Source organism: Carettochelys insculpta, chromosome 5 (assembly GCF_033958435.1).
Source record: "Carettochelys insculpta isolate YL-2023 chromosome 5, ASM3395843v1, whole genome shotgun sequence".
NCBI lineage: Eukaryota > Metazoa > Chordata > Testudines > Carettochelyidae > Carettochelys > Carettochelys insculpta.
In genome coordinates, this window is record NC_134141.1 from 640031 (window position 1) to 663911 (window position 23881).

The 23881-nt window shown below is 44.0% G+C and overlaps 2 protein-coding genes across 5 annotated transcripts in view; one reads left to right on the plus strand and one right to left on the minus strand.

Annotated features, from left to right (window-relative positions):
* Window positions 1–23881, plus strand: part of HEMGN (hemogen) — a 128730-nt gene that overhangs the window by 60045 nt on the left and 44804 nt on the right. Inside the window, exon 1 of one of the 2 annotated variants that reach the window (XR_012645599.1) lies at window positions 20152–20173. The exons of the other annotated variant lie outside the window; for it this stretch is intronic. The gene's annotated coding sequence lies outside the window, so the exon portion shown is untranslated. Of the gene's footprint in view, window positions 1–20151; window positions 20174–23881 lie in introns of those variants that run through there. 2 annotated transcript variants of the gene reach the window in all.
* The window catches only part of B4GALT1 (beta-1,4-galactosyltransferase 1), a 51070-nt gene that overhangs the window by 25507 nt on the left and 1682 nt on the right, over window positions 1–23881 (minus strand). The gene's annotated exons all lie outside the window — the stretch shown is intronic.

The following is a 23881-nucleotide window of genomic DNA, read 5'->3' on the forward strand; positions in this document are numbered from 1 at the left end:
CCATGAAAGCTTATGCCCAAATACATCTGATCATCTTTAAGGTGCCCCAGGACTCCACATAGCTACTGTACTACTGTTACTTCAAATACAGCCTCACATGGTACAGAAATGGTGGCTGAGCTCCTCCACCGGTCAAACCCACAGGGGAACAAAAGGGTGAACGCCCAACCTGCAGGGTTGGTCAAAGGCTTGGAATGAAAGAGTGGGGGTGGGAGGAGAAGGAACTGAAAATGGGCAATAACCATAAAAGAAAAATATCTGGCTGACAAAAGCCAGGCTGCACGCTCTGCCTGTCACCCTTTGCCAGGGTGCTGTGCACGCCTCAGTACAGAGCCCCGTCCTGGGACTGAGACCAGACTGACCCCTCAGAGCGTAGCTCTGGATGACCTGAAGTTACACCCTAATGTGCTGCCAAGCCAGGGGTACTCCTGAGCCCAAATAAGGCCTCCAATCTGCTTCACAATAATGGTGTTACCAAAACAAATGAGTGGGGGCACCAACCAAGTCAACAGCTGCATACTGGGGAAGAGGGGGTTATTTTTCAGTTGGGTTGTTTCTCAGTAGCAGCTCTCTGTTCTGAGCCAGTCCTGCCCATTATAAAACACATGCAGGGGGAATCCAGCAACCCCTCAGAAGCATGAGAACAGCCCGGAGAGAGGGAGCCCACAGCAGCAGAGGACAAAGTCCCTTGGGGGCTGCCACGCAACCCTCAGCATGGTGTTGACAGAAGCCCCTGGATGTCCTAGGCCAAGGTGCAGAGCACCACCACTGGAGGATCTGTGGGATGTCTGCTCTAAAGGAGGAATTCAGAAAATATTAGCTATTCTGTCTGCCCATGAAAATGCAGAGTAGAACAGCGCTCAGTTTTAGCTAAATACAATTGGTACATCTTTCAATTTAATCATTTAATGGCCATCTGCACTTCCTCCAACGCACATGTTTTTGGAGAGATGTTAATTGCACTCCTCCACTCCCTTTTCATCCTAACAAGTGATAGTTCCATGCCCCCACTCACCAGCGCATGCTGGCACAAGGGAAAGAGTGTGCACAGCTGGGAAACTCCCTAATGATCAAAGCTCATCCTCACAAAGCATCTTCTGTAGATGTACGGAGGAGAAAAGGAATGCACGTACAGACGGGTACGCAGCTATTACAAGCAGTTGTGTCTATACTGACATGCATGCACTGTTCTGGTATAATGTTGTCATCAAAATATGACTAGTACTAGCCTGTAGCCTCTCTCTTGTGTTTTAAATTACAAGTAGTTACTTCTGCTTTAGGCTTAACCCTATATCCAACTCCCTGCAAGACATGATGGGGTCACGGTGAGACCTGTCAATACTCTCTATGACTCCGCAAGCTCTCTGTAACAGGGCATCTCACCCTTGTGGGCAGGGTCTAGTCAGCTCTCAATACAGAGCAAGCCACACCTGTGAGAGAGAGGGGCACTGCCTTATGACAGAGGTCCCCAAACTGTAGGGTGCACTCCCACAGAGTGCAGGCATGAAAAAGGGAGCACAGCTGGGGATTGGGCCAGCTCCCATAGGTCAAGGCAAAGAGCACCACCTCGCTCTGCTCCTGGCTCCAACTGCAGGCCCATGCCCACCCCAGCTGTAATCTGCATTTTAAAAGTGACATATTGTAGCTCACTGGATAATATCATTAAACTTTCCAGCTACAAATTCAACCCGGCAGAAAAGTCTCTCTTATCCCAGGGACTTTCTTTCTGCCCCACCTCTTCCACAAACCTAATACAATTTTGTGGTGACCTAAAGACTTTCTTCCGCCATCTTCATCTAATGGAATACTTCCAACACACCAATGAACATCAGTCTGACTTGCTTGATCCCCCCTACCACCAACAAAAGAAGAAGAATTTAATGTGGACTCCCCCAATGGTCATACTGACAGTCTAGATTTCTATATAAATGCTTCCGCAACTGTGCACAGACTGACAATATATGCAAACACCAAATGAAATGCAATCTCAACTATGCTGAACACTATGTTGTCCAGCATCTCAAAAATAACTCGAACATTATAATCAAGCTGGCTAACAAAGGGGGGGTGCTGTTGTCATCATGAACAAGTCGGACTACAAACAGGAGGCAGCCAGACAACTCTCCAATATCACATTTTACAGACCTCTTTCCTCTGATCCCACTTTAGAATTTCCCAAAGAAACTACACCATCTACTTAGAGAACTCGCTGCCTCTACTTGGGACCAAATTCACTCAGACACACCACCTGAGCCCCAACTTGGATTATTCTATCTGCTTCCTAAAAATCCATAAACCTCGAAACCCAGGACACCCTATCATTACAGGTATTGGCACCCTTACTACTGGGCTATCAAGCTGTGCACACTCCCTCCTCAAACCCTACGCCACCAGCACTTCTAACTATCGCCAAGATACCACTGACTTCCTGAGGAAATTACAAAACATTGGAAACCTTCCTGACCATACCACTCTTGCCACCCTGGATATAGAGGCTTTCTACACCAATATTCCACAAATATATGGGCTACAAGTGATCAGGACTACCATCCCTCATATTACACGGCAAATCTGGTATCTGACCTATGTAACTTTGTTCTCACCCACAATTATTTCCAATTTGGGGACAATTTATACCTCCAGATTAGCAGCACTGCTATGGGCACCCGCATGGCCCCACAGTATGCTAACCTTTTTATGGCTGACTTAGAACAACGATTCCTCAGCTCTCATCCCCTATTACCTACCCCTTCTTTACTTACACTACATTGATGACATCTTTATCATTTGGACCCACAGTACAGACACTCTGGAAGAATTACATAAAGATTTTTAACAACCTACACCCTACTATCAATCTCAGCCTTGACTAGTCCACCCGAAAGACATATTTCCTGGACACCACAGTACAAATCACTGATGGCCACATCGACCCCACTCTCTACTAGAAACCCACTGACTGCTACACTTACCTATATGCCTTCAACTTCCACCCAGCACATACCACACGATCCATCGTTTATAGTCAAGCCCTTAGATACAATCGCCTCTGCTCTGATCCTACTGACAAGATTGAAACCTTCAAGATCTCTACCAAACATTCAAAAAACTTTATTACCCACCACAAGTAGTATAAAAGTAGATTAACAGGCCTAGACGAACACCCAGAAACCAGCCGCTTCAAGATAGGCCCAAGAAGGTCAATAACAGAACACAACCTGTCATTACCTATAGACCTCAGCAACACATCATTAAAAAATCTACAGCCTATTCTAGGTCATGATGCTACAAAACAGAAGCCCTAGGTAACAGCCCTGTCCTCTCCTATAAACACCTCCTAACCTAAGAAAGATTCTCACTGGCAATCACAGGCTACACCACATTAATACTAATCCTGGAATTTTCCTTGCAATGAACCCCATTGCCAACTTTGTCCACATATTTATTCTGGGGATATCATCACTGGACATAACCCGTTAATTAGAAGATCAGGGGGTCATTCTCAGGTACGTCAACCAATATTATATACGCTATTATGTGCCAGCAATGCCCCTCTACAAAGTATATCAGATAAACTGGGCAAACACTTTGCCAAAGAATGAATGGACACAGACCTGACATTAGGCATCTCAATTCCTAAGAAGAGAAGACTTAGAGGTGATTTAATAGCAGTCTTCAACTTCCTGAAGGGGAGCTCTAAAGAGGAGGGTGAGAAACTGTTCTCAGTGGTATCAGATGGCAGAACAAGGAGTAATGGTTAGAAGTTGAAGAGGGAAAGGTGTAGGTTAGATATTAGGAAAAACTTCTTCACCAGGTGGGTGGTGAAGCATTGGAATGCGTTGCCTAGAGAGGTGGTGGATTCTCCATCCCTTGAGGTTTTTAAGTCCCGGCTGGACAAGGTCCTAGCTGGGATGACTTAGTAGGGGTTGATCCTTCTTGAAGCAGGGGGCTGGAATAGATGACCTCCTGAGGTCCCTTCCAGCCCTATGATTCTGTGAATTCACATAAGCTGGTCAGTGAGCATTTCCATGGAGGAGGCCATTCTGTTAAAGACCTGAGAATATGCATCCTACAACAAAGAGGCTTTAATAGCAGATTACATAGGGAGATCTGTGAACTAGGCTTTATATTCAAATTCAACACATTAACAATTGGTAAGAACAAAGACAGCAATTATCTCACACATTACAAGGAGTGCTTCCCTTCCTTTGATGCTTGTAATGATCTCAGGCAAAACACTTAACATCCCACACTCCTCACCCCTCTCCTTCAGTTCATGTATTTGATTTGTCAGTTTTTATTGCAATTTTTTTGGACCTACATAATATATATTTGGGTCTGGACTGGCACATCACTGGATGCCTTCAGCATCAGGAGTGGCGTCAAAGAAGGATGCATCCTTGCTCTGACATTGTTCAGGATCTTCTTCGCACTCCTCCTGAAGCACGCCTTTGGACCCTCAACAGAGGGCATCTTTTTGCACACAGGATCTGACAGGAAACTGTTTAATCTTGCAAGGCTGAAGGCTAAGTCTAAGGTGCGGGAAGTGCTCATTAGAGACATTCTGTTCGCAGACAACGCTGCTGTAGTGACACACATAGAAAGCCAGCTTCAAAAACTGCTGGATCAGTTTTCCAAATCATGCAAGGACTTCGGGCTTTCCATCAGCCTAGAGAAGACACACATACTTGATCAGGACCTCTATCAATCAGTTCTGACAATTACACGCTACAGGTCATCCACGAGTTTACTTACCTTGGGTCTATCATCACTGACACCCTGTCACTGGAGACTGAGCTAAACAGGAAGATTGGAAAAGCAGCCACTACTCTGTTCAGGCTTAGCAAGAGAGTGTGGAACAACAACAAGCTGTACACTCACACCAAAATGCAAGTCTATAGAGCCTGCATCTTCAGCACCCTCCTCTACGGCAGCAAGTCTTGGACCCTGTATGCCCGCCAGGAAAAGAGGCTGAATGTCTTCCACTTGTGCTGCCTCAGGTGCATTCTTGGGATATCATGGAAGGACAGAGTGCCCAACAACGCCGTCCTCGAGCAAGCTGGAATTCCAGCCATGCACACCCTCCTCAGGCAGCGGCGGCTCCACTGGCTTGGCCATGTCCACAGGATGAATGATGGACAGATCCCAAAAGACATCCTGTATGGCGAGCTAGCCTCTGGCAAAATACCTCCTGGATGCCCCCAATTGCGCTATAAAGAGATCTGTAAGAGGGACCTCAAGGAGGTAGACATCAGCCCAGATAGCTGGGAAGAGCTGGCAGATGACCGCAGCAACTGGAAGCAGGAAATACACAAGGGCCTTTAGAGGGGCGAGATGAAAATCAGACAGCTGGCAGAGGAGAAGTGAGCCCGTAGAAAGGACAGCAAGGACCTGCCAGACACCCACTACATATGCAGCAGATTGTAGCAAGGACTGTCACTCTCATGTGAGCCTCCACAGTCACAGTCAATGCTGCAAATGACGATCTTAAATGGAGTTACGAAGGGCACAATCCATAGTCTACACAGCCTGAAGGATGCCTAGGACTAGGACTGGAAATGCTATAGACCAGGCGTGTCCAACCCGTGGCCCGCATTCAGGCCTGGACAGCTAGTAATGCGGCCCCACAAGATCGTAAACTTTTAACATTATTATGTGATTTATATACATTAGCTATATTATATATTTTATATGTGGCCCAAGACAATTCCTCTTCACTCAATGCGGCCCAGGCAAGCCAAAAGGTTGGACACCCATGCTATAGACCTAAAGAAGTGGGTCTGTCCCAGGAAAGCTCATTACCTAATAAGTCATTTTGTTAGTCTTTAAAGTGCTACATGACTGCTGTTCTGTTTTGTTATAATACAGACTAACACGGTACCTCTCTGTTACTACTTGTCAATATACTGAGAATTATACTCTGAAATGCAACGATTGCAATATTTCCAGGAGCTGCAGAAAAGGTGCTGCTTGATATGAACTAATCACATTAAGACACCGTACAGAAGTTGTACAGGAACAGATGTGGTCTGAAGAGGCAGTGCGGTTCTAGTAACTGCTGAACAACAGGAAGCGACTTTTCGAACAGCGAAAGGTGAGGCTTGTGTAGAAGAACAGACAGTGGCTAAGATGTACTTTGCAAAACACAGCTGTAGAGTCAGTGATGTACCTACTCCAAGTGGAAGACTAACCACCCATGAAAACTGACCAACTTACTGAATAGCCTGCCATAGTAGATTTAACCCCTTCTTTTCCAAGCCCCACAAGAGAATATACAGCCAGAAGGCAGAGGCTGGCAGGCTTTGCAATGTAGTCAGCAGTTGGAAGATGAAGATAAAGTTGCTCTTTTTTTGCCAGACTCGCCAGAAGATCTATAAACCATGCACACAGATTTTCATCACCTACCCTTTTAGGAGTTTCTGATCCTCCTAGTTATGATTAGGGCTGTGTCTACACGGCACCATATGCAGACTGCAGGGATACGAACTGCAATGTGCACCAAAAAACTGCATTCTAACTGCCTCACTTGAATGGTGATGGTTTGAACTAGAGAGAAGCTAGCATGCATTAATGTAGTCCTTTGTCCAACCTGTTAGTTCATGCAAGAAGTGTCCCTGTGTGCAGTTAGGATGTAGTTCAGACCTTGGCAGTCCCCACTGCGATACAGCATGGCCAAGCCCTAAGTGTGCTCTTCTGACCCAAAGCAGGGGTATGAACTGCTCACCTGTCTAATGGAGCTGGGAGTGGGTCTGTAATGAGAGAATGAGGGTGTGGGCTGGTCCAGGAACCCATGCTCTCTTATTGTTCAGGACTGTGTTAGTAAAGCCAAATCCAAGGAAGAGGAGTTTGGACTCTTTAAAAAAAAAGTGTCAATTGATTGATATATATATCTATCTTACAGAACTGGAAGGGACCTTGAGAGGTCATCAAGTCAAGTCAAGTCAAGTCTGCTGCCCTTTTGGCAGGGCCAAGCACCATCCCTGATGCATTTTTTTAATCTATTTGCCCCCGATCCCTAAATGGCCCCCCTCAAGGACTGAGCTCATGACCTTATGTTTACAAGGCCAATGTACTAACCACTGAGCTATCCCTCCCCCAATATTTTTCAGTTGTTTTACTTTCTCTCTGATGGAATTTTCATTGCAGTCTAATTAAACTGAGCATTTGGTAAAAGCTAATTTTAACACCGTGGTTCTCATAGGCTAAATAATAGGAAATGCTTGTGAATGCCTGTAATGAGGCTTGGGGTACTCAGAAATGAAGCTAATACACACAATCCACAGGACATACTATTTTCATATAAATTTCAGACTATGGTGTTTGAGCTCTTGGCTTACTCAGAGAGCAACAAAACAGTCAGTCTGTGGCAAGAAGCAGGTATTTTGTATTAAATATGTTATTTTAAAATATGCTTCATTTAAGTTGGTCATCGTGGGGTGACAGTCTATATTACAAATATGAACTCGCTGAAACAGAAATTATTAATGGACTATCATCCTGAGACAGGAAATAAGTTCCTAAATCATACTGTTAGCGGCAGGATTTTTTTTTGAGGAATAGTTATTACAATTGCTTCTGGAACCAATCAATGTCTGTCTGATTGTTCCCCTTAATCTTCATCTCTTTCATCATGAATTCACAGTCATTTATCTTGGTGACAGGGCTGAGATCTGTTTGCAGAGAGATTTGTTTGGGAGATTTAAGTCAAGCAGAAAATCCCTTTTTGTGGTTTAGGCGTATTTTAAATGACTCTAGTGAAACAAAAATGACTTGAAACCCACTTTTGTTACTTGCCGATTCCTTAAACATTAACTTGATACAAAATAAAACAAATAGCCCCCTTCCAACTGCCTCCCTACCTTGGCTTACAGACAGCTAATACACCTACATGGCATGTAGGCCAGGTTCTAGAGCAGACGGGGAAAAGCACTCACCCAGGATCCCCTGAATTTCCATTATCTTTCTGACACTCCTAGCATTTGTTTGCAAGCACTAGAGATTTAAGGTACAATAACCAGGTGTTCAGTGCCGGGTCTAGGTTACCTTCGCCTTGGTGTATGCAGCCACACAGCCAAGCTCTATTACTGTGTCCTCACTGGTGCTTTACCCATGTGTGTCACTAGGACATGTGGCGGCATGCTACGGCTCTCTGAGCTGCAGAACTCTGAGCTTCTCTATTAGCCTTCTGCAGTGGTCTGTGCATGCCTGATGGAATTGTTAGTCAAGGTACATCAGCAGAGCCATCCATGCCAACCCTATGGTCCTCACGCCACGCTCCTACTTCCATCTGTGTGACTTCACAGACAGTAAAGTTGCAGGGATGTATAATTTAAGTATGATGGGGTTGCAAAAGAGAAGAGTCTCTATTTCTGGGAAGGGTTCATGAGTCAGAAGGACTAGAGCCTGTCTTTTAGATATCTGGGCAAGTCAGCAGGGCAAGCACTGAAAAAACAAGTAAGTTACACATGAGGAAAGATATGAGCCACGAAATCATAGAACACTAGGACTGGAAGGGATCTCGAGAGGCCATCGAGTCCAGCCCCCTGCCCCAATGGCAGGACCAATTACTATCTATCTAACCTGTTCTTAAATGTCTCCAGCAATGGAGATTCCACAACCTCCCTTGGCAATTAATTCCACTGTTTGACCGCCCTGACAGTTAGGAACTTTTTCCTAATGTCCAACCTAAACACCTCTCTTGTTGCAGTTTAAGCCCGTTGTTGCCTCTTGTTCTATCCTCAGAGGCCAAGAAGAACAAGTTCTCTCCTTCCTCCTTATGAAATGTGATTATTAAGACTAACAAGGACACTCACGCTATCTTGTGTTCACTTTAAGACAATTGCGCCGTAACATTTTAGGCAGGTTTGTATGATAATCTACTGCTCCCACATACTTACGGCTTTTTAAAAAAAAACCACAGTGCTTTGTTCTGATACTTTCCATTCTTAAAAATAAAATTTGGGTGAAGACTTAACATCTAAACTGAATTATCAGTGGTAGATATTTTTTTAAATGTATCTTTCACACCCAATTATTTTTGTAACCTTTAATTTCATACTGACAGCCCATAATTGCCTATCCTCACTGAAAAACTGGCTCTAGGATAATTTGCAATTTATAGTCTCAGAGGGGTAGATGTGTTGGTCTGTAGCTTCACCAAAAAAAAGAAGCCATCCTGTAGCACCACAAGACTAACCATTTGTATTTATTAGGTAATGAGCTTTCATGGGTAAGAAAGAGAGCCACCCAACCTCCAGAAAATACTCACAGCCACACACCATACCACAGAAACACTAACTGAGGGATCTATCCCTGCGACAAGTCCCATTGCTAGCTCTGTGCACATATCTATACCAGAGATACCATCACTGGACCTAACCACGTCACTTGCACCATCGGGGCACATACACCTGCACACCCACTAATGTGATACACTGGATAACATCATGTGCCAGCAATGCCCCTCTGCCATGTACATTGGACAAACTGGACAGTCTCTGCGTCAAAGGATGAATGGACATAAATGGACATCAGGAATCAGCAACGAAGGGTCCTGTAGCATCTTACAGACTAACAGAAATGTTTTGAGCATGAGCTTTCGTGAGCACAGACTCACAACCCTAGATTCAGCAGGCCAATGCTCAACCCACTGAGCTAACCCCTCCCCCACAAATCGAAGAGAAGAGGAAGTTTTGACAAAGGATATGTCCACACTACCAAGTTTTGTAGTCCAAAACTGCCTTTTGGTGACAAAACAGTGAGAGCCTATGAACACTAATGTGACTTCTGTTGTGAGAAACGCTCAGTTTTGGCAACAAAAATCTTTTACCCTTAAGGAGACTTTTTTTTATTTTCCCATTGTCAACAAAGCCAGTGTGAACCCTGCTGTTGGTTTGGTGTACAGCAATAACTTCTGCCCTGATGGCTCTGCTCACTTTTCCTCTCTGCTGCCCTGCATGCATAAAACTCTCCCCTTTCAAAACTGAGGGAAGTATCGAATAGCTGAGTGAGTTCCTCTGTTTGGGGAACAAAGAAAGAACAAAACAAACCAGCAGTCATATAGTGTTTTAAAGACTAACAAATTGATTTATTAGGTGATGAGCTCTCAGATGACCTATGTAACTTTGTTCTTACCCACAATTATTTCCAATTCGGGAACAATTTATACCTCCAGATTAGCAGCACTGCTACGGGCACCCACATGGTCCCACAGTATGCTAACATTCTTATGGCTGACTTAGAACAACGATTCCTCAGCTCTCATCCCCTATTACCTACCCCTTCTTTACTTACGCTACATTGATGACATCTGTATCATTTGGACCCACAGTACAGACACACTGGAAGAATTACATAAAGATTTTAACAACCTGCACCCTACTATCAATCAATCTCAGCCTTGACTAGTCCACACGAGATACACATTTCCTGGACACCACAGTACAAATCACAGATGGCCACATCGAACCCACTCTCTACCAGTAACCCACTGACTGCTACACTTACCTATATACCATCAACTTCCACCCAGCACATACCACACGATCCATCGTTTATAGTCAAGCCCTTAGATACAATCGCCTCTGCTCTGATCCTACTGACAAGACCGAAACCTTCAAGATCTCTACCAAACATTCATAAAACTTTATTACCCACCACAAGAGGTACAAAAATAGATTAACAGGGCTAGACGAACACCCAGAAACCAGCTACTTCAAGATAGGCCCAAGGAGGTCAATAACAGAACACAACCTGCCACTACCTATAGACCTCAGCAACACATCATTAAAAAAATCTACAGCCTATTCTAGGTCATGATGCTACGGAACAGAAGGTCCTAGGTAACAGCCCTGTCCTCTCTATAAACAACCTCCTAACCTAAGAAAGATTCTCACTGGCAATCACAGGCTACACCACATTAATACTAATCCTGGAGTTTTCCTTGCAACAAACCCCATTACCAACCTTGTCCACATATTTATTCAGGGATACCATCACTGGACGTAACCCGTTAATTACAAGATCAGGGGGTCATTCTCAGATACGAGAACAACAAAAAGTCTTGTGGCACCTTATAGACTAACATATTTTGGAGCATAAGCTTTCATGGGCAAAGACCCACTTCATCAGATGCAAGAGTGGGGAGTGGTTACAGGGGTATTTAAAGAGCGGGGTCCCAGTAAGAGGGAGGGCCAGAGCTGACAAGGTCTATTCAGCAAGGTGGAAATGGCCCAGTATCAACAGTACTTATGAAAAGAGGAAAAAACAAGTCAGATCAGACGGGGGATGTGAGCCATTGTCAGCATCTAATGGGGAGCTATCAACACCCAAAGCAGAGAAACTGTCTTAAACTGCGAGCCGCTCCCAGTCTGTGCTTAATCCATGGTTAATAGAGTCAAATTTGCAAATAAATTGCAGCTCAGAGGATTCCTCTCTCGATTTGATTTCTGAATTTTTTTTGTTTCAGAACTGTCACCCTTAAATCTGCCACTGAGTGTCCAGGGAGATTGAAATGCTCTCCCACAGGCTTCTGCACACTGCCGTTCCTGATGTCTGATTTCTGTCCGTTTACTCTTTTACACAGAGACTGTCCAGTTTGGCCAATGTCAATTGCAGTGGGGCATTGCTGGCACATGATGGCATATATTATATTAGTAGATGTTCAAGTAAAGGAGCCCCTGATGGTATAGTTGATGTTAGGTCCTGTGATGTTGTCACTGGTGTAGATATGTGAGCAGAGTTGGCAGCGAGGACTGTTACAGGGGCTGGTTCCAGGGCCCCTGTAACAGTCCTCGCTGCCAACTCTGCTCACTTATATACCCCAGTGACGACATCACAGGACCTAACATCAACTATACCATCAGGAACGAAGGGTCCTGTGGCACCTTATAGACTAACAGAAAAGTTTAGAGCATGAGCTTTCGTGAGTTAACTCACTTCTTCAGATGCTGGCAACACGGCTACCCCTCTGATACTATACCATCAGGGGCTGCTTTACTTGAACATCTACTAATATAATATATGCCATCATGTGCCAGCAATGCCCCACTGCAATTGACATTGGCCAAACTGGACAGTCTCTGTGCAAAAGAGTAAATGAACATAAATGAGACATCAGGAACGGTAGTGTGCAGAAGCCTGTGGGAGAGCATTTCAATCTCCCTGGACACTCAGTGGCAGATTTAAGGGTGACAGTTCTGAAACAAAAAAAAAAATTCAGAAATCAAATGGAGAGAGAAATCTCTGAGATGCAATTTATTTGCAAATTTGACTCCATTAACCATGGATTAAACGCAGACTGGGAGTGGCTCGCAGTTTACAAAGACAGTTTCTCTGCTTTGGGTGCTGCTAGCTCCCCATTAGAGGCTGACAATGGCTCACACCCAGTCTGATCTGACTTGTTTTTTCCTCTTTCGATAAGTACTGTTGATATTGGGCCATTTCCACCTTGCTGAATAGACCTTGTCAGCTCTGGCCCTCCCTCTTTACTGGGATCCCACTCTTTAAATACCCCTCTGAAACCACCCCCCACTCATGCATCTGATGAAGTGGGTCTTTGCCCACGAAAGTTTATGCTCCAAAATATCTGTTAGTCTATAAGGTACCACAAGACTTTTTGTTGTTCTCGAAGCTACAGACTAACATGGCTACCTCTCTGATAATTCTCAGGTATGTCAACCAATATTATGTATGCTATTATGTGCCAGCAATGCCCCTCTACAACATATATCAGACAGACTGGGCAAACACTTTGCCAAAGAATGAATGGACACAGAGCTGACATTAGGAATCTCAATACACATAAGCCGGTCAGTGAGCATTTCCATGGAATGGGCCATTCTGTTAAAGACCTGAGCATATGCATCCTACAACAAAGAGCCTTTAACAGCAGATTACATAGGGAGATCTGTGAACTGGGCTTTATATTCAAATTTGACACATTAACAATTGGTAAAAACAAAGACAGCAATTATCTCACGCATTACAAGGACTGCTTCTCTTCCTTTGATGCTTGCAATGATCTCAGGCAAACCACTTAATATCCCACACCCCTCACCCCCCTCCTTCAGTTCATGTATTTGACATTTCAGTGTGTATTACAACTTTTGGACCTCCGTACTATATTTCTGGGTCTGGACTGGAAATGCTACAGATCTGAAGAAGTGGGTCTGTCCCATGAAAGCTCATCACCTAATAAATCATTCTGCTAGTTTCTGAATTGCTAAATGACCGCTGGTTTGTGTTGTTAGAGCACAGATTAACAGGGCCACCTCTCTGTTACTGTTAAACAAAGAACAAATCAGTGCTGTGCTACTTTTACACTCCTAAGCACAGAGAGCTCCCTGCACTAATCTCCATGCTCCTCCCGCAGCTGAGGAGGTTGTGGGAGAACTGCAAGGGAGTCCCAAAATGCACAGAGATCACCTCTACCCTCCCCCCACAGCGCACTGTGGGATACACATTCATAGTGCATTGCTCACATTGTCAATGATGGTGCCCCACTGTGGACATCATGTGTCAACAGACGGAGCAAGTGTGAGCACCTGCTGGTGATTTGTGTTTTGTCAACAAAAGTGAGTAGTGGAGACATATCCGAAGTCTCACCTCCCAGGTGGTATGTGGGATTTATCCAGAGCTAGTGGAGTTGACGATGTTATCCTTGCCCTGCTCTCTGACCTGGGTTAGGGATCTATTAGGATCAGCATGATGAAGACACAGCCAATGTTACAGAGGAACCCAAGGGTACCGGAAAAAAAATGGAGACCGCAAACCTTCATCCTCCTCTGCTAAGTTCCCCCTAAAATTTATTTTTCCTTTGCTTCTTTCAAAAAAGATCTCTAGAATGGGTGTAATACAAGGATTGTTCATCCCCTCATTATTTTGTTCACCATTTAGGCTTACTAGTCAACACATGACTTTTGGTTCACAGATTTCCAGTCCCACATTTTTGTTGGGCATGATCAGGTGGCTTTTTTTGTTTGGGCTCATTTGATCAGTCTCCCTTTTGCATCTTTCCCTGATAATATCTGTTTTAGGTTACTATGACTTATAACTTACTCTGATCTTTCACTTTCTTTTAACAAAACTGAGGTACAAAGTAAATCTGTAGGTCCCTTTGTGACAGTAACCCCCAGTCATAAACCCCCTCCCCAAATCAACCCACTGGCTGTCATTCTGTAATTAAAACCTGTAAATTGCCAAACAATATTAAATTAGGCCATTCCAGGATGAAAAATAAGTCTGAAAACAGGAAAAAACGAGGGTTTAATCAATCGAGGGTCTCTTGTCTCTAGATAAACTCTTTGGGACACTACACAGCCTCAATTTCTCTGTAAACATTAACTGGGCATGTAGCCCAGAGAAACCAGCCATTCCTTCTGATAAAAAACAGACAAAACAACTGTTTTGCAAAATACTGGAAGTGGGAGATGAAAACTTCCCCTTCCTTCCTCTGTTGTGTCACAATCTGCTATACAGTGCAAGGAATAGCTAGACCCTAGGAACATACGTTAATGTTTTCACTATAAAAAGTCTTGTGGCACCTTGTAGACTAACAGATATTTTGGAGCATAAGCTTTCGTGGGCAAAGACCCGCTTCATCAGATGCATGAGTGGGAGGCGGTTTCAGAGGGGTATTTAAAGAGCGGGGTCCCAGTAAGAGGGAGGGCCAGAGCTGACAAGGTCTATTCAGCAAGGTGGAAATGGCCCAGTATCAACAGTACTTATCAAAAGAGGAAGAAACAAGTCAGATCAGACAGGGGGATGTGAGCCATTGTCAGCCTCTAATGGGGAGCTATCAACACCCAAAGCAGAGAAATTGTCTTTGTAAACTGCGAGCCACTCCCAGTCTCTGTTTAATCCATGGTTTAACCATGGATTAAACAGAGACTGGGAGTGGCTCGCAGTTTACAACAACAGTTTCTCTGCTCTGGATGTTGATTGCTCCCTATTAGACGCTGACAATGGCTCACACCCAGTCTGATCTGACTTGTTTTTTTCTCTTTTGATAAGTACTGTTGATACTGGGCCATTTCCACCTTGCTGAATAGACCTTGTCAGCTCTGGCCCTCCCTCTTACTGGGACCCCACTCTTTAAATGCCCCTCTGAACCGCCCCCCACTCACGCATCTGATGAAGTGGGTCTTTGCCCATGAAAGCTCATGCTCCAAAATATCTGTTAGTCTATAAAGGTGCCACAAGACTTTTTGTTATTTTCACTATAGTTTGCAATTCTCAATATAGTTTGTATTGTTCAAGATTCTTATTTTAAGCAGATCACAGCAATATAAGGATTATACCGAGCTGCATGTTTTATCACTGACTGGACTTGTCAGTCCTGCTGCTAAAGCTTGTGATTTAAAATTAAAACATGTCCCATTAACAAAGCTAAATAGTGAAGAGCTGCTGCCAGCTGAACTCACACCCATTCTCCCAGTTAAATGGCTAAATATTCAAAACTGTGGGCTGTTAGTGGTGGGGAGGAGGGGAGAGACATGCGAGTAAGGTTTAGCATTAAGTATACTCCATGGACCACATACTGTCTTGTCTTCTACCTGTGTAATTCCATGAAGAGGCACAAATCACAGCAGAAATCAGTTGCAGGGGTCTTTGCATTATTGTTACACCTATGTTTGCAATGACTATTTTTTACTCTTTCACAACAGCTAACACGTAGGGTGTGTCTGAAGTCATACTAGTTGACTCTGCCCTTCTAACTTCCTCCTTGTGGTCTCTTCATGCAGCCCACTCTTCCCCTGCCATAAAACGAACACACTGCAATTTGCAAGCTTTACTTTGTCACTCTTTGTTCATAGGCAGAAGAGACACAAAGGAATGGACGCTGAAAGTACATGGATAATCCCCTATTTGAAAGAAAAAGCAGGGTGTCAAGAATCACTGAACTAAAATAGTGTCATTATAATTACATTAAGTTATTTTCTCCTTCAGCTATTCTCAGCTTTTTTATTGCTACTGAAGCAGGCCACATCAGCCCAGAATAAATAAGCCCTATTAACACTGTTTTAACACTCCCACCTCTGCATATATGGATGTACGTATGTATCTCTGTCATCATATTCTTTCACTTAAGATATCTGATGACGTGAGATGCAGCCCACAAAAGCATAAAGACTAATAAATTTATGTGGGCATAAGATGCCACTGGACTCCTTGTTTTTACTTAAAAACATGACTACTGTTTGCACAAAACACAGTGGGTTAGCCCTTGAAGTGCTTCTCAGCATGGTCATGGCTACTTGCCACCAGAGCGCCATCTCTGCTACAAAGGGCACTCAACCAGGGCCCACTGACAGGTCAGCCAGGTACTGCTGACAACAACCCAGCTACCCTCAGAACTGGAACCAATCAGACCGGGTCCAAATGAATCTGGCCAGCGCAGTCTTCTCTCAGCAAGTCATCTCTTCTTTCTTAGCCTTGTTTCTGTCTTGATGAGCACTCATTTGCAGGCCCACTGGTCAGCAGGGCTCTCCGACCTGGCACAACAGTATCATAGAATCATAGGGCTGGAAGGGACCTCAAGAGGTCATCAAGTCCAGCCGCCTGCTTCAAGCAGGATCAACCCCAACTAAGTCATCCCAGCCAGGACCTTGTCAAGCTGGGACTTAACAATCTTGTGGGATGGAGAATCCACCACCTCTCTAGGCAACACATTCCAGTGCTTCACCACCCCTCTGGTGAAGTAGATTTTCCCAGTATCCAACCTACCCCACCTCTCCCTCTTTAACTTCAGATTATTGCTCCTTGTTCTGCCATCTGTCACCACTGAGAACAGTTTTATCTCCATCCTCCTTAGAGCTCCCCTTCAGGAAGTTGAAGGCTGCTATTAAATCACCCCTCAGCCTTCTCTTCTGTAAATTAAACAAGCCCAAATTCCTCAGCCGCTCCTCATAGGTCATGTGCTCCAGCCCCTTAATCATATTCATTGCCCTCCCCTGAACTTACTCCAGCACATCCACATCCTTTCTATACAGGGGAGCCCAAAACTAGACACAATATTCCAGATGTGGCCTCACCAGGGCCGAACAGAAGGGAACAGCCACCTCTCTAGATCTGCCCAAAATGCTACTCCTAATGCAGCCCACCCAATATGCCGTTGGCCTTTTTGGCTACAAGGGCATGCTGTTTACTCATATCCAGCCTTTCATCCACTATAACCCCTAGGTCACTTTCTGCTGTCCTGCTGCTTAGCCAGTCGGTCCCCAGCCTATAACAATGCTTGGGATTCTTCTGTCCTAGGTGCAGAACTCTACACTTCTTCTTGTTGAGCCACATCATATTTCTTTTGGCCCAGTCCTCCAATTTATCCAGGTCACTCTGGATCCTCTCTCGATGCTCCAGTTTATCTATCTTTCCCTCTAGCTTGGTGTCATCCGCAAACTTGCTGAGGGTGCAATCATGTCCCACATCCAGGTTGTTAATAAAGATGTTGAATAACACCGGCCCTGGAACTGAGCCGCGCAGCACTCCGCTTGAAACTGGCTGCCATCCAGATATTGAGCCATTGACCACTACCCATTGAGCCCGACTGTCAAGCCAGCTTTCTATCCGTCTTATAGTCCACATATCCAATCCATATCTCCTTAACTTATGGGCAAGAATGTTGTGGGAGACCGTATCAAAAGCTTTACTGAAGTCAAGATATATCACATCCACTGACTTCCCCATGTCCACAGAGCCTGTTATCTCATTATAGAAGCTAATCAGATCAGTCAGGCATAACTTGCCCTTGGTGAATCCACGCTGGCTACTTTTGATCACATTTCCCTCTTCCAAGTGTTCCAAAATGGATTCCTGAAAGATCCCCTCCTTTATTTTCCCAGGTACTGAGGTAAGGCTGACTGGTCTATAGTTCCCTGGATTGTCATCCTTTCCTTTTTTAAAGATGGACACTACATTTGCCTTTTTTCCAATCATCAGGGATCTCTCCCAGTCTCCAAGAGTCTTCAAACTTAATGGCCAAAGGCTCGGCAACGATGTCTGCCAATTCCCTCAGTACCCTTGGGTGCACTAAATCCAGCCCCAGGAATCTGTGTAAATCTAGCTTTTCTAAGTAGCTCTTCACTCATTCCTTCCCCACCGAGGGCTGCCGTCCATCTTCCCATACTGCATTTTCTAGCACTGTAGTTGGGGAGCTGTCCTTGTCCATGAAGACTGAGGCAAAATAGCACTGAGTGCTTCAGCTTTTCTTACATCATCTGTCACGAGGTTACCTCTCTCATCCAATAACAGCCCTACACCTTCCCTGATAACCCTCTTATTGTTAACATGCCTATAGCAACCCTTCTTGTTACCCTTCACATCCCTTGCCAGCTGCTGTTCCAATTGTGCTTTTGCTGTCCTGATTACCTCCCCCCCGGCATTTTCCAGCCATATATTTATACCCCTCCTTAGTCATCTGTCCAAGTTTCCACTTCTTATATGCATTCTTTCTGAGTTTATGCTGACCAAAGATTTCCCTGTTAAGCCAAGCTGGTTGCCTACCATAACTGCATTTCTTACTATGCAGCGGGATTGTTTGTTCCTGTGCCTCCAGCAAGACTTCTTTAAAATACTGCCAGTTCTCCTGAACACTTTTCCCCTTCATCTTCATTTCCCAGGGGATCCTGCCCATCAGTTCTCTCAGGAAGTCAAAGTCTGCTCTTTTGAAATCAAGGGTCCATATATTACTCCTCACCTTTCTTCCTTTTGAAAGGATCCTGAAATCTACCATCTCGTGATCACTACAGCCCAGGTTGCCACTCACTTCTATTTCTCCTACTAGTTCTTCTCTGTCTGTGAGAAGCAAGTCAAGTTGCACAAGGCCCCTGGTTGGTTCAATCAGCAATTGTATCAGGAAGTTATCCCCAACATTCTCCAAAAACTTCCTGGGATTGTCTGTGTGCTGCTGTATTGGTCTCCCAACAAATATCTGGATAATCCCTCATTGACTTTCCCCTCTGAAAGGAGGGGTCTAGGATAGACACAGCCATGCTGTATTCACAATTTCTGAACATGGTTTGGAAAACAAGTGTAGCCAGAGAAATGAGCATTGCAGAGAAAGGAGACATAATGCCAACACAACTTCCTCACTACATTACAACCACACAAAAGTAACATTTTTGGATACAATGCATTTTAATCTCCCCATCCACTTAAAAACAAAAGTAACATGTTGGCAAGTGATACTTCCATTGTGCCAGTCATAAATTATCAGAAATACTTATTTTTTAAATCAACTGCTTATATGCTGAGAGATCAGTACCCTATAAAAGAATAACTTATGTTCTGGCCCCAAAAGAGAAAGTGCATTTCATGAGGAGTTATCCTAACACAAACTAATTCCACAGGAATCTACCATCTCATCTCTCCCCTTTCTCTTCAGCGGGAGGGGGAAAGGAGAAGCTTCCCATAATCTCACCAAAGCTTCCAAAATCAATAGTCCTAGAAGGGGAAGAAAGAGCAATTTGTTTTCCCTGATCACAGCCTGTGGTTATATTGGATGGAGGTCTGGTCATGCTTATGCTGATGTGCTTTGCCCCTCTGTGAGAGTAACTGAGCTTGGCGTATTGGTGGTTGTGGGAGCACGAGCATCTGGTGGCCGGGCCTCACTCGCAAGGCAGAATGACCATACACTCCATCTTGGAACGCTATCATACAACGGCGGGAAGGTCTGAAGTCAGGCCAGGAGAAAGAAATCAGAAAGTTGACAAGTAGTTGGAGAGTCCCCAAAGAGAACATCCTGACAAGCAGATAGTAAGCCCCCAAAGAGAACAGCTGGGGCTAGTAGCTGGAAGCCCCCCAAAGAGAACATCTTGGTTGTACAACATCAGAGGGTCCCAGGGGAGGTTCAGAAAAAGACCAAGGACAGAGGAAATCTTGTAACGTGTTCTGACAGGCCGGGAGGATAGAAAGCCCAAATTAGGTAACAAACGCTTTAATTGGCCAGGTATCAAACCCCCAAGTAAGAAACAGTATAAAAGGTGATTTAGCAGGAATAAGGGTGTGGGCTCCTGGACACAAGGCGGAGGCTAGCAACTTCCAGTCCAGACAGCAGACCCTGGCCTGATCACCCGGACGTCACCACCACGAAAGGTCCCAACCAAGCCGTATCTCTGACTTGAAGGGCCGCTGTAACGTAGTTGTTGGTGAGATGTGGGAGCATTGGATGTTATTGGTAAGTCACGTGTAATTATATACAGCTATACGTAACCTAGTGTTTAGCCTATGCCAAATAAATAACATATATATAACAAGTGTTAAGTAATTGTAGTTACGAATAAATGAATAAATCACTATTGGTAAATACCCCTAGCTGGTCTAGCTGGGTCTGTATAGAGAATTATTGGGACTTAGAACAGCCACAGGGCATTGTGGTGTTCACAATTGGAGTGTTATTGTTCCTGGTACTCATAATACTGTGGAAACCCAGGTTTTAAAGTGGATACACTGAATCACATATTGCTGCTACGCTATATCAGGCTGCTATAAAGGTGGCGTGGTCGGTCCCGGGCCACCTGACTCCCCCCGCTGTATCACACCCCACGCGCACCCACGGGACCCGGAGTAGGTCGGCACATCGTCAGTGGTGATACTCAATTGCACCGTGAAAGCTTTCCCTAGCCCTCGCTTGTCAGACTCCCACCAGTGCTTCCCACACGCCGGCACCAGGGGCTGTTTCTGCAGCCGCAGCCTCCTGAAGAGCGACGGTGGGGAGGCAAAGCAGCGGGCCCATCTTCTAGAGCTGCCAGCAGCAGCTGGTCCCTGCTCTCTCTCGCCCCTGACACAACCCCTGGAGAAACAGGCAGCGGGTCATGTTCCCCACTTTCCGGTGGGCGGCGAGGCTCAGGGTAAGGGGCAGGGGGAACGCTCCAGCCACAGGGCTTCAAGCTCTGGCCCTAATCCTTGGCTGCATGGCTTCCAGCTCATGGGGTTCTTCTCTCTTTCCTGTCTCAGGATTCCAGGCACTTGAAAGCATTAGACCCACTCCTTCCAGGGGCAATGGTAAACTCCGATAGGTAAACATAGTAACATAGCACAACTCCGTAGCTCAACTAGTGCAGAGTTAAGCCCGTCTCCCGAAGGGTTCTGATTTGTGCTTTTTGCGTGGCCAGGACTGCAGCACTGTATAAGCCACACAACTGGTTTCTAAAATGGTAAAGAAAAAGTGAAAGATCTGCAACAAGAAACAGTGCACACAGTTCCTTTTAGTGACCTCAAAACCAGTCATTTGTTATGCAGATGTGTTGATCCATAAACAGCCTCTCACTTAGCAGTAAGTGGTCAGATGGAACTTCTCTGAGAGTTGCATATGTTGAAAACCACACAAAGCTTCTCAAAAGCATTTTTAAAAATCCCTGCTTAAAAAGAGTTCTTATGTAAACATACTAGTAATGGGGAAGGTTCTCTTTCTAATCTTCACATCACATGTGCTTGTGGTTATGCCAGAGCAGTATTTAATAATCGAAGACATGACAAGGTCCAAGTAAAGCTTCATTATTTAAGTTTCAAGTAGTAGTAATCTCTAACAGCAGCTGTTAATAAATAACAAATTGCCAACGACAGCAGGAAAAAAAAATGCACGTGTTTCTCATCTCACACAAATATGTGAAGTAGTTGAGCTGGACAGCTGTCCCAAAACAATTTGATACATTCCAACATCACTAGGCCACAATCCTGCAAACATTTGTATACCCAAAAAACGTTATGCACTATGGCACTGCTCATGTGTACGTTTGGAGGATCTGGGTTCTCATTTGTAGATGTATTGCCGAACATCAAGTATTGGAAGTCAGAGTAAGGTGCCCAGGCATCTGGATCTGAGGGCTGTGTCTTTATATAGGAACCTCTCTCTCCCCATCTCCTTCTGATTTTTCACACTTGCTGTTTAGTCATCCTAAATCAGTCACACTAACACTGCCTTACCCGTATTCACTTTGATTATTGTTGCTTGGATGTATTTCTTTATGATAGTGTTGGATAACATTTATTTGTAGAATTCCATTTTCCCCCAGTATGGTAGATGGTGTCTAAATAACCCAATTACAGAAGCTCCAAAAATTCAGTCATACAAGAGCAAATTAGTCTTTCCTGAGAAGCTGGGTGAGAACACTCTTCAATAGTGAAAAGTAACAAAGAGAAAGCCATGCTAGTATATATAATATCAAAACAAAAAAGCAGTCAAGCAGTACTTTAAAGACTAACAAAATAATGTATTAGGTGAGCTTTCGTGGGACAGACCCACTTCTTCAGACCATAGCCATACCAGAACAGACTCAATATTTAAGGCACAGAGAACCAAAACCAGTAATCAAGGTGGACAAATCAGAAAAAAAAATTATCAAGCTGACCAAATCAGAGAGTAGAGGAGCAGAAGGCCGGGAGGAAGTCAAGAATTAGATTAAGCCAAGTATGCAGATGAGCCCCTATAGTGACCCAGAAAATTCCAATCTCTGTTCAGACCACATGTTCATGTGTCGAATTTGAATATGAAAGAGAGTTCAGCAGCCTCTCTTTGAAGGGTGTTGTGAAAATTTCTCTTCAGTAACATGCAAACTCTTAGGTCATTAAAAAAAACTTTTATAAACATAAAAACACTCCTGATCCACAAACCTATTAGTCAGCATTTTAATGGAGGGGGCCATTCTGTTAATGGCTTAAGAGTCTGTGTGTTACTGAAGAGAAATTTTCACAAAACCCTTCAAAGAGAGGCTGCTGAACTCTCATATTCAAATTCGACACATGAACATGTGGTTTGAACAGAGATTGGAATTTTCTGGGTCACTATAGGGGCTCATCTGCATACTTGGCTTAATCTAATTCTTAACTTCCTCCCCACCTTCTGCTCCTCTACCCTCTGATTTGGTCAGCTTGATAATTTTTTTTTCTGATTTGTCCACCTTGATTACTGGTTTTGGTTCTCTGTGCCTTAAATATTGAGTCTGTTCTGGTATGGCTATGGTCTGAAGAAGTGGGTCTGTCCCACGAAAGCTCACCTAATAAATTATTTTGTTAGTCTTTAAAGTACTGATTGACTGCTTTTTTGTTTTAAGGGTCAAAATTATCAGGCTTTTAATCCGTTAGCAGTAGCGCTCCTTTGCACACAAAACAAAACCCAACCAGCAAGAAAAGTCCCAAGAACTGCGGATCTGTAATAGGAAACCGAACAGTAATGCTAGCACAGCGATCATGAAACACTAAGTACAAAACTAACTAAAATATTCATAAGTCTGGGAAGGAAAAATGTTCCATTTTTAATGTTTCTCCCCACGCCCACCATCTCATTAAGACTACCATGAAGAATTCTGGTAAGGGATGTATAAATAAGTCATTCATAATTTTTAATTGCTTTCTTTTCAGCAGCAGGCATTACTGAGTTTTTGGATCCAAAGGCTTTTCCAATGAGTAAACTGTACTTTTCAAAAAAAATCTATTTTTTTAGTTTTAAATTATATGCCTTCTAGAAAGATGTGCTTTTCAGCAGCCATCTTAATTTTCTTATGAAGGATCTGTTTATCTTACAAATACAGCCATATCAGGGGTCCTATTCTGAAGTCAAAAAAGGTCCCAACTTCCAGGAGAGTGGGTAAAATCCTGTCAATACTACTGGTTAGAATGGAATAAGCAAGTCAAGGATATAACCCTTTTAGAGCCAGGCCACAGGACAGTTGTATCAGTAGCAAGATCAGCTCTTCAATCTGAAGGTAAAGGACATGGAAATGGATCACACAAAGCAGTGAAACAAATTGCCAGTTCCTTTTAGCACAACCATAACTTCTTTTTATTTGAAAATTAAACAAGCAAAATAGCATTTAATATACCATTAGACAAGCCCTAGTAATCTGCATTATGATATTTTTTACCTTTATAAGGTGAAACACAATGA